The sequence below is a fragment of the Pongo abelii genome, chromosome 6 (genome assembly GCF_028885655.2).
Source record: "Pongo abelii isolate AG06213 chromosome 6, NHGRI_mPonAbe1-v2.0_pri, whole genome shotgun sequence".
NCBI classification, from domain to species: domain Eukaryota; kingdom Metazoa; phylum Chordata; class Mammalia; order Primates; family Hominidae; genus Pongo; species Pongo abelii.
The window spans coordinates 52,021,764-52,032,379 of record NC_071991.2 but is presented as its reverse complement, the minus strand read 5'-3'; the positions used below and the strand labels follow the sequence as shown (position 1 = coordinate 52,032,379).

Here is a 10,616-nt window from a genome sequence, read left to right as displayed (position 1 = left end):
TTTATAATAAATGGATCATCTGGTTGTTTGCTATTGAGTTGTAGGAGTTTATTGTATTTTGTAGATATTAACCCATGATTAGATTTATGGTTTGCAAACATTTTCTCCCTTTCCACGTATTGCCTTTTTGTTTTGTTGATATTTCTTTTGCTGTGCAGAAGCTTTTTAGCTTGATGCAATCCCACTTATCTATTTGTGCTTTTGTTACCTGTGCCTTCAATGTCATATCCAAGAAGCCACTGCCAGGCCAATGTAGTCTTTTCCCTGTTTTCTCCTACAAGTTTTACAGTTTCAGATTTTAGTTTAAGTCCTTAAGCCATTTTGAGTGGATTTTTGTGTATAGTGTAAGACAAGGGACCAATTTTATTCTTTTGCATGTGCATATTCAAAGGTAATTTTAGTTGCTACCACTGGAGGATGTACTAGTAGCATCAAGTGGTTACAAGCCAGGGATGCTGCACAATACCCTACAATGCACAGAATCGAACCCTACCACTTAGAATTATTCAGTCCCTAAAATAAATGAGTCCAAGGTTGACAAAACTGCTGTCAAGGAGAGAAAAGTGCTAGATAGAAACATGGGATCAAGGGAGGATTTTATTTTTTTCAGAGACAGGGTCTCACTCTGTTGCCCAGGCTGGAGTGCAGCAGTGCCATCATAGCTCACTGTAACTTCAAACTTCTGGGCTCAAATGGTCCTCCTGCCTTGGCCTACAAAAGTGCTGGGATTACAGGCATGAGCCACTGTGCGTGGCCTCAGGATACTTTTTTTCTTTTAAAGGGAGACTTGAGCTTGTTTAAATGCTGCTGGATATGGAAATGGGCCACTTTATATACTGTAAGAGAATGGGTAAATTGGTAGACTCTTTTGGAGGGTAATTTGGTAGAATCTGTCAAACTTAAAATATGTAATTCCATTATTAGGGAACTATTCTATTGAAATACTTGCATACGTACATTAAGATATTTACTCAAGGCCAGGTGCAGTGGCTGACACCTGTAATCCCAGCACTTTGGGAGGCCGAGGTGGGCGGATCACAAGGTCAGGAGATCGAGACCATCCTGGCTAACACGGTGAAACTCCGTCTCTACTAAAAATACAAAAAATTAGCCAGGTGTGGTGGCGGGTGCCTGTAGTCCCAGCTACTTGGGAGGCTGAGGCAGAAGAATGGCGTGAACCTGGGAAGTGGAGCTTGCAGTGAGCCGAGATCGTGCCACTGCCCTCCAGCCTGAGTGACAGAACGAGACTCCGTCTTAAAAAAAAAAAAAAAAACCAAAGATATTTACTCAAAAATTTTTATTTTCAGTCTTCTTTGTAGGAATGAGAAATGGGAAACAATTGCATTCTGATAAATAGATTAATGGTTAAACAAATCATGGCACATTCAAGCCAAGGAATTTTGTAGCCATTCAAAGCTTGTAGTGAGCAGTAAGATTGCCAACATATGGTGAGTGAAATGAAGTCACAGAACAGTATTACTAGTGATTATCAGTTATGTAAAGCTAACCAAAAACTGTGCATTTACATGTGTGTGTTTGCTAATGCATTTTGATCAGGATCTGGAGCACTGTATCAAAACATCATAAGTAGACTCCCTTTTCACTTTTTATTCTCCAATGGCTCAGAATTGTGAACTCTTTATGGGCATGTATTTTACAATTTTAAAGCAATTGTTTTTTTTTTTGGCGGGGTTTGGAGGAGCAGGGTCTCAACTCTGTTGCCCAGGCTGGAGTGCAGTGGCATAATTTCTGCTCACTGCAACCTCCGCCTCCCAGGTTCAAGTGATTCTCCTGCCTCAGACTCCCGAGTAGCTGGGATTACAACAGGTATGTATCACCATGCCCAGCTAATTTTTGTATTTTTGGTAGAGATGGGGTTTCACCATGTTGGCCAGGCTGGTCTCAAACTCTTGACCTCAAGTGATCCACCTACCTCCACCTCCCAGTGTTGAGATTACAGGCATGAGCCCAAACAATTTTTAAATACTGGGGCTAGATCACAATAGAAAGGAACAGTTTGAAGACGTGAGTGACATGGGATAAAGGAGGAGGAAGTTCCCTGAGGATTAGATGATGGTGACAGCAGTAGCAGCAGAAGCAGGTAACATTTAGAGTTGAGATGTGCCACACCCTGCTCTAAATGCTTTATGCATATCAAGTCCCCTTATTCTCACTAGAAGTCTGGGAGGTAGACATGATTAGTCAAGGACATGGAGGCACAGAGAGGTGGAGCAACTCCACAGCTAGCAAAGCTGGGACTCAAAGCCAGGCAGTCTGGATGCAGGGCCAGTGCTCCAGCCACTGCCCCCTACTGCTGGCTGACAGTGGAGTCGAGAGCACAGGTGATGGACTGGCCTGAGAGGAGGAGGGAAAGCTCATTAAACCTCTGGATCAGTTTGTTGCTGCATTAACACCTTCCCACAAATATAAAAGCTCAAAACCACCATCACTGATTACCTCACGGTGGTGTAGGTCAGAAGCCTGAGCAGGCTCAACTGGGTTCTTGATCTTGCATCTCACAAACCCCAACCCAAGATGTCAGCAGAGGTGGGCTTCCATCTGGAGGCTCTGGGGAAGAATATGCATCCAGAATCATTGAGGGTGGCAGAATTCAGATCTTTTCAGCTGTAGGACTGAGAGCTCCATTTCCTTGCTGGCTGTTAGTCAGGAACCTTTGATGAGAGTTTGCTTCATCCCTCACCATGTGGCCCCTTCAACTCTAAAACCAGTAATGATGTGTGGAATCTTTCACAGGCTTGGACTCTCTGACCTCCTCTTTGGTTAACAGCCAGGGACAACTCGAGTTCCAAAGGGTTCTCATGATTTGGTTAGGAACACCCAGATGGTCTCCCTTTCCTTGTACTGGTAACACAATCTAGTCATAGCAGTAAAGTGCATCCTATTAACAGTCCTGAAGATTAGTGGGAGAAATCATGATGCCATTTTAGCCTGGGTAATTTATAAAGAAAAGACACTTGCCTGGCTCAAGGTTCTGCAGACAGTACAAGAAGTGTGGTGCTGGAATATCTTTCTGGTGAGGCCTCAAGAAGTTTACAGTCACGGTGGAAGGCAATGAGGAGCCAGCATATCACATGGTGACAGCAACAGCCAGAGCAAAAGAGGGAGGGAGAGGTGCCACTCCCACTTAAACAACCAGATCTGGTGTGAACTGACTCATCACCAAGGGGATGGCACTAACCCATTCATGAGGGATCCACCCCCATCATCCAGACACCTCTCACCAGGCCTCATCTCCAACACTGGGGATTACATTTCATCATGAGATTTGGAGCAGACAAACATACAAACCATATCAGTAGGATGTCTGACACTCATCATACGATGTCTGAGTGAAGGGAGGTTTGAGGGCTTATTTTGTCTCCCTGGATAGGAATGGAAAATGTGTATCTGAAAGAGATGTCTGAAAAAGAAAGTTTAAGTGGGTGACTAGCACACTTTTGGTTTGCTAGTGGGCTTTTTGAGCTCACTTCTCATTTGAGTTTGGAGATGGATTTGTAGGGGCTCTGGGATTTTTCCCCTGTAGTCTGTCTATAGGAGCACAGCGGAAGATTTTGATTGATGCTTCTTTGGGGAAAGCTGGACAAAAGGATCACAGATCAGGGGAGATGACAGGCCAAAGTGATATTCCTTGGAATCTAGGCTAGAAAAAGAGGAGAAAACACAGAATGAGGGAAAAGGGACAATTCACTTGCAAGGGCTACAGGGGTGGATGGCTGGATTCCAGTTAAAGCAGGAAATGGAAGAAGGCTTCAGTAAGAGGGTAGAGATCTAGAGCACAGGTTCTCCAAGTGGGGTCCCCAAATCAACAGTGTCAGCATCACTTGTTAGCAAGGCAGATTCCCAGGTTCACCTCAGACCTAGGGAATGGAAAATTCTGGAAGTTTGTGAGTCGAGGACAGGAATCTGCATCTTAAGCTTGCTAGTTGATGTGGATATCTTGGAGGTTTGAGAATCATTGATGCAGCATCTTTTGTGTTGTATAAGAATGCTTTTATCATGAATGGAATTGCGGAGGGACAGTAGCCAATTCCTGGAAGAAGAGGACCGGCTGTACCTGGGTGAGAAATGCTGAGCATATGGCAGAGGACAGATGGCCTGTGTTCTGCGTGCTGAGGAATGATGACAAGGATAAGTGTAAGGCAAGGCTGAATCCATTGGCCTTACAGTTTTCAGAAATAGTAAGTCCTGGCCATTCTAATCTCAACCGATTATTTTCCTGAGGTGGTATTCCAAGGCCAAGAACAGGAGCACTGGCTGATGAGACTTGAAGAAGGGTCAGTCTGGGCCTGGCTTGGCTGTTCCTTAAAGAAGTGCAATCCAAACTCCATGAAAAGTGGCAGAAAATGGGAGTGAGTTTCTGGGACCCTGACTGAGTGCCTAAAGCAGCAAGAGACCAGTGCTAGCCACAGAAGGACACACTTGCCTATGAGCAAGATCCAGCTTCACTTTGGCTCAGCAAAGGATAGACTTCCTCTCCTCCAGCTGCAGACACACCCTGGCCTCCTGAGATGCCTCTACTGTGGCCTAGTTTCAGCTACAAGAGCACGGGTGGGCTGTGGTCAGGCAACCGGAAGAGGAAGAAAGGGAGGGATGGATTTTGGGATGTGGATACCTGACCTAGTACAGAAATCCCCCTATATTCCTAAATCTTTTCTGAGTCAGTCACTCTGTGAAAATCATGGGACTTTGGCAGTAGAAAGCAAGTGAAGTAGAATGCAGACACAGAAGATTTTTTATTGTTGTTTTAAGAACTCCCTAGCCCCCAAATCAACAAATCATGTCAGGTAAATATAAATATTTTAGCCAAGCAGTGGCTCTCGCCTGTAATCCCAATGCTTTGGGAGGCCAAGGTGGAAGGATCACCTAAGGCCAGGTGTTCAAGTCTACACTGTGGAGGGCACAAGCTGTGGGAGGGCCTGAAAGACACTCCTCAGAGATTCTCCCAGTCCTGCCACCCTGCGGGAGACACTTCAAAGGAATCGTAAACTCATGTGACCAGCAGGGAGGACAACACCGAAGAAACTTTCCTGCCTAAAATCAGCTGCCGTCCAGAGCTAGCACCTGGAAGGAGACACTCCCTCTCCTGGGGTCACATCTTCACTGGAAGGTGGGTGGGAACTCACTGCTGTGACCCACATATCCTCCTCTCTCAGCATCTCTACCCTGCTACTTTCTCTGACTGCATCTTCCTCTGTTCCTTGGCCACAGTGTTTGATTCTTGAGAAGAGAATGTTGAATAAATCATGTCCTTGTCACTCTGAGTCAGAACTCTCATTTGACTTGGAAGATTCATGCTTCTGTTTTTTTCTTCTTTTTCTTTTCTTTCTTCCTTTTCTTATGCTTTTCTTTCCTCTTCTTTTTCTTGTGTTTCTGTTTACCTTCAGAGGAACTGGAGCTGCTCCCATCTTCATCTGAGGTAGAATCCTCCAGTAACTGTTTTACCTACTGTATCCTAAACATTCAAGATTGATCAAAGAACAGTGAGTTTTTGCTTTAATTTAAAAGTTTCTTAAATAAATTTGTCATTCAAAAGCAGTATGGAAGGATCATGAATAACTACATCACAAAGACAGTACTTATTTTTATTTTTACCTGTTTTCTCCATTCTTCTTCACCTGAATGCCTGTTTTTATGTGTCTGTAACCAGTGTACAAGCCATTTTTGTATTATTTTCCTTGTCCTAGTCATTTCTGTAGGTTCTCACAGTACTTACAATTATAAATTCTAACAGACGCATACTTTACTAAACCATTCCCCAACTGCTCAGTTTCCTAACAGATAATCTACATCCTCAACAATTGTAATTTAATGTAACCAGTTTGAAAAAACAAACTCTCCCAATTTTTCACTCTCTAATCTTGTCTAGGTATAATTTTTAACAAAAGCTCAGATCCTTAAGACGTTAGAGGAGATAAACTGAATTACATCAAAGTACCAATTGTACCATGCAAGTAGACAGCACAACATGGGTTGCTAATATCAACTGCAGTGGTCAGAGAACTGGACCAAGCCGACAGCTTTAAGCTAGCCCAAGGAGGAGGAGGCTGGCCTGCTCATTCCCCAACACTGGTCTTGTCAGCCATGACTCCTACCCAATAAATATTTCACAATTGAAATACCATGTTTACTATATCACTCTCCTAGTGCTAGAAGGTTTTTTTCCAACTTTATAGAAGTTAAAACTTTAAATAGATATTATCACCAGGACAACCTCACCTTACATCCTTTTCATGTTGTTTATTGTCTCGTATGATGTCATACATGAAATCCTCATGTGCCTTAAGGGACAGAGAAGGTTAAGGTTTGGTTAGGCTTCATGGACCATTAGTTAAATAAAATTAAACCCCTATGTTACAGAAAACAGTTTTTTTTTCTTTTACTGTTTGATGTAGCCATACGCTCAACATGTTTTAATCCTTTTAAGGGTCATATCACTGATAACTCATTAAGGCTACAAAAAGAATTTCCCAATGAGAAAATACACGAAATAATATTCTTCATGAGGAAATAACTGCATAAACTGGAAGAGTCATACTATAAAACAGTACTCAAGTTTAGAAATACTGAGGTAATTCTCTTTGTTCTATTGGGTTAGACCAAAAGATAGTATTAAGCGAAACAAATGAGTTGCAAAATGATACATAGGAATGATCATTTATAAGTACTCAAAAATACGTGTTACATACCCCAAGGAAGTCTGGAAATATACACATCAAGCTATTTGCTGCAAACTCACTCTCAGGAGGGAGGCAAGATTGGACTTGGTGGTAAAAGCCTTACTATGAGGTCTTCATTTTGCTTAATAAGGCAAATAAACTGTATTCTTGTATTCTATAATTGAAAGTAACTTAAAATTCACAATTATGGGCTGGGTGCGGTGGCTCACACCTGTAATCCCAGCACTTTGGGAGGCCGAGGCAGGTGGATCACGAGGTCAGCAGTTCGAGACCAGCCTGACCAACATGGTGAAACCCCGTCTCTACTAAAAACATAAAAATTAGCCAGGTGTGGTGGTGGGCACCTATAATCCCAGCTACCTGGGAGGCTGAGGCAGGAGAATTGCTTGAAACCAAAAGGCGGATGCTGCAGTGAGCCAAGATCATGCCACTGCACTCTAGCCTGGGCAACAAGAGAGAAACTCTGTCTCAAAATAAAATAAAATAAAATAAAATAATCATAATTATGAACATTATGCTTATAGAGTTGTATAAATTGATGTTCTGTTATATCCTTAGGGTAAATTTTTAGAAGTTGAATTTCTAAGTCAAAAAGAAGTACATTAAATTTTTGAGATTTATCAACAAGCTTTGTTTTATACTATCTGTAAAAACTGACATTTCACCTAAAAGTGCTTGATCTAGAATAATTATTTTTCAGATTAAGACAAAAACACAAAACTTTAAATGCCTTAAAATGTTAAAAGAATGTCTGTTGACTTCAGTTTCATATATAGCTGGCCCTCATATCCTGAAGAGTTACATGTCCACAGATTCAACCAAGGATTGAAAATATTTGGGAAAAAAAAAAAAAAAAGGATGGTTGTGTCTGTATTACACATGTTCAGACTCTTTTTTCTTGTCATTATTCCCTAAACAATACAGTTTAACAACAATTTACTTTTTATTCAGTATTATAGGTAATCTAGAGACGATTAAAATATACAGGAGTATGTCCCCAGCTTATATGCTATTCTACTTTCTTTTATTTGACAAAATCTCACTCTATCACCCAGGCTGGAGTGCAGTGGGATGATCTTGGCTCACTGCAACCTCTGCCTCTCAGGTTCAAGCGATTCTCATGCCCCAGCCTCCCAAGTAGCTGGGATTGCAGGCATGTGCTACCATGCCTGGCTAATTTTTGTATTTTTATTTTTTTGAGACAGAGTCACACTCTGTCACCTAGGCTGCAGTGCAGTGGCATGATCTCAGCTCACTGCAACCTCCACCTCCTGGATTCAAGTGATTCTCCTGCCTCAGCCATCCAAGTAGCTGGGATTGCAGGTGCCCACCACCATGCCTGGCTAATTTTTGTATTTTTAGTAGAGACAGGGTTTCACCACGTTGGCTAGGCTGGTCTTGAACTCCTGACCTCAGGTGATCTGCCCACCTCAGACTCCCAAAGTGCTGAGACTACAGTAGTGAGCCACCATGCCCAGCCTAATTTTTGTATACTTAGTAGAGCTGGGGTTTCACCATGTTGGCCAGGCTAGTCTCAAACTCCTGACCTCAGGTGATCCACCTGCCTAGGCCTCCTAAACTGCTGGGATTACAGGCATGAGCCACTGCACCCAGCCTATACCATTTTATATGAGGGACTTTGAGCACCTGTGGATTTTGGTATCCCAGGGAATACTGGGATCCAATTCCCCATGGATACCAAGGGACAAGTGTATGCTGATCACTCCAGTAGATCCACAAGGCAGCATATTTCACTTGGCAGAAGTAGTTACTGAACAGTGAATTAACACCTCTGGGAGGTGACTCTATGTTAAAGCGGGAAATGATAGATAGATGATGCTAATGATAGATCTGTCTAACTGTCATTTAAGAGGAAATATACACAATTCTAGCTTATAATAGACAGACATCTACTCTTTAAAGGCTGGAAAACTAGGCCAGGCGCGGTGGCTCACGCCTGTAATCCCAGCACTTTGGGAGGCTGAGGCGGGTGGATCACGAGGTCAGGAGATCGAGACCATGGTGAAATCCCGTCTCTACTAAAAATACAAAAAATTAGCTGGGCATGGTGGTGGGTGCCTGTAGTCCCAGCTACTTGGGAGGCTGCGGCAGGAGAATGGCGTGAACCCAGAAGGCAGAGTTTGCAGTGAGCCAAGATGGCACCGCTGCACTCCAGCCTGGGTGACAGAGTGAGACTCTGTCTCAAAAAAAAAAAAAAAAAAAAAAAAAGACTGGGAAACTAAAACTCTGATTTTAGTTATGAGACATGACTTTTTATATAATAAATTTTTAAAAGGGGAGTTGAATAGGGAACAATGTCTTCTTCAGAAAAAGAATCACTGTCCCAATGTATAAGCAAAGAACACTTTTATAAATGTTAGTTTTTTTCTTAAAGAGCTAAATTTGTCTCACAAATGCAATTTAACAGAGGTATAGTTAACAGCAGACGCTTTGGCCAAAAGGCTTCTGGGAATGTAATTTATGTGAACATTCAGTTCGCTGGTGGCTACTGGATTAATTAATATTCACCATCTCTGATTAAGGTAAAATGACATTGTATGGTTTTACTTACTACTCTGAACTGTTCTAACTTTTGGTTGTCTTTGATAAAGAAAGGGCATTCTTTGTAGCCTGTTCGGTGACCATACCGTTTGCAATGCCAACCTAAAAGCAAAGAAAAGGGGAAATATTTCTGTAAGATAAGAGTGTTTCACCTTAGTGAGATAAAGAATCAGTAGATTATATTAAAGTTTTTATTCATTAAACTCCAGTTCTAAAAGAAAATGCAATCATGGATGAACCGTGTAAGGTCCCAGAAAAGACAGGTAAACTAATTGCTTACCCAGGCATCCTTTAATCTTGTGCTTTAGGAATTAATTTTCCAACACCAAGAAATTATGAAGCAATCCAATGAAAAGTACTGCAAAAGGTCAATTTTTTTTAGTGTGTCTCACTGTATTTTTCAAAGTAAATATCTTCTATTAATCAAGTGGCTCTGAATCTCATTTATAAATTTAGTCACTAGAACAAATAGCTTCTTTCTCAGGTTGAGTCGACATCTGTTCACATCCCTCACTTTTAAGTAAACAAAATCACAAGTTCTTTTAAAATATTAATGCCATCAGAACCCTACTGCAACTTTACTTGCAGAAGAGGGAAACTGTGCTATTTAAAGAGGTTAACTATTAGAAGCAACAGAAGGTCCTGATGAGGAACTGGGAGGAGAATAACAACAGAATGTATATACAAGCTCCAAGGCAACAAATTCCAGTCTTCATGGAATTTCAGTGAGTGGACCTGGCATCAGGCATTGACCTCTGAGAAAAAGGAAGTGGTGAGCAAAGCAAGAATGGATGAGATCCTTGTTACTTCTCTCACCTGTTCATATCCTCTCAGCACCATCTGGATGTGGTGTAAATCAGGAAATTGTATGGGAATGGTGAATGAGACCCTGTGTTTGAGTATCAAGCAATTCTAAGCAACTAGGTTGGGAAGCATGAAGAGGGATTTAGGTAAGTTCAGCCAAGTTTGCTCTATGCTGGCAACTACAGAAAATACGTAGTGACAGGGCAAGAAAGTTTTTCTCTTTTTATTTTTATTTGAAGATTGAATGCAGGAAACCACTGAAAAAAATAAAGTTTGTGGATTTTCTTTCTTTCTTTCTTTTTTTTTTTTTTGAGACAGAGTCTCGCTCTGTTGCCCAGGCTGGAGTGTAGTGGCGCGATCTCGGCTCACTGCAATCTCCGCCTCCTGGGTTCAAGCAATTCTTCTGCCTCAGCCTCCCGAGTGGCTGGGATTACAGATGCATGCCACCAAACCCAGCTAATTTTTTATATTTTTGGTAGAGACAGGGTTTCGTCATGTTGGCCAGGCTGGTTTTGAATTCCTGACCTTGTGATCAGCCCACCTCAGCCTTCC

General features: G+C 42.0%; 1 pseudogene; it reads right to left on the bottom strand.

Moving 5' to 3' along the window:
- Positions 1-1,282: 1,282 nt before the first annotated feature.
- Positions 1,283-10,616, bottom strand: part of LOC100436905 (retinitis pigmentosa 9 protein-like) — a 30,371-nt pseudogene continuing 21,037 nt past the window's right edge.